The sequence below is a fragment of the Sinocyclocheilus rhinocerous genome, unplaced genomic scaffold, assembly GCF_001515625.1.
Source record: "Sinocyclocheilus rhinocerous isolate Xijiao unplaced genomic scaffold, SAMN03320098_v1.1 scaffold1690, whole genome shotgun sequence".
NCBI lineage: Eukaryota > Metazoa > Chordata > Actinopteri > Cypriniformes > Cyprinidae > Sinocyclocheilus > Sinocyclocheilus rhinocerous.
The window spans coordinates 105684-106796 of record NW_015664228.1 but is presented as its reverse complement, the minus strand read 5'-3'; positions in this window follow the sequence as shown (position 1 = coordinate 106796).

Sequence of the window (1113 nt, the reverse complement as noted above, 5' to 3'; positions counted from 1 at the left end):
TCTCTCTCTCTCTCTCTCTCTCTCTCTCTCTCCCTCTCTTTATCGGTATCTCTCTCCCTCTCTCCCTCTCTTTATCGGTATCTCTCTCCCTCTCTCCCTCTCTTTATCGGTATCTCTCTCCCTCTCTCCCTCTCTTTATCGGTATCTCTCTCCCTCTCTCCCTCTCTTTATCGGTATCTCTCTCCCTCTCTCCCTCTCTTTATCGGTATCTCTCTCTCTCTCTCTCTCTCTCTCTCTCTCTCTTTATCTGTGGGACATGGCCTTCCTGACACTGGCTCTGAAGACACAGAGACCATCCTACATTCTCATCAGGACTTTATCTAATCATCTTATGAAGGAAACAGAATAAACACTTCTGAAGAGTACCATGTTTTTACCAGTCAAAAGTTTGGAATCAATTTAATGTTTTTGAAAGAAGTCTCTTCTGCTCACAGAGGCTGCATTTATTTGATCAAGAAATACTGTAAGAAATTAGAAATATTATTAGAATTTAAACAGCTGTTTTCTCTGTGAATATCTGTTAGACTGTAATTTATTTCTGTGATCAAATCTGAATTTTCAGCATCATTACTCCAGTCTTCAGTGTCACATGATCTTAAGAAATCAGTATAATATGCTGATTTACTGCTCAAAAAACATGTTATATTCACATAGAAAACAGCTGTTTTAAAGTGTAATAACATTTCAGTTTTTACTGTATTTTTGATCAAATAAATGCAGCCTTGGTGAGCATCACCTTTCAAATACTATTATCTTACTGCCACATTAATAGTGCTCGCTAAACACTGCTCCATTCACATCAGCCAGTGTAAAAGTTACAGTCAGATTATTATTAACCTAGTTCTAAATCAAACGCTGATACCCGCGGTGATACTAGTGAATGGACTATAGAGACAGGTCAAAGGTCACTCAGTGCCCAGAGCCAAACCACTGAAAGCAATTACAGGCCTGACCTCATAAACTCTGACCTGCAGGGGGCATCAGCGCGCACACACACACACTCTCACACTCACACACTCACACACACACACACACACACACACACTCACTCACTCACACTCACTCACTCTCACACACACACACACACACACACTCTCTCACACACACTCACTC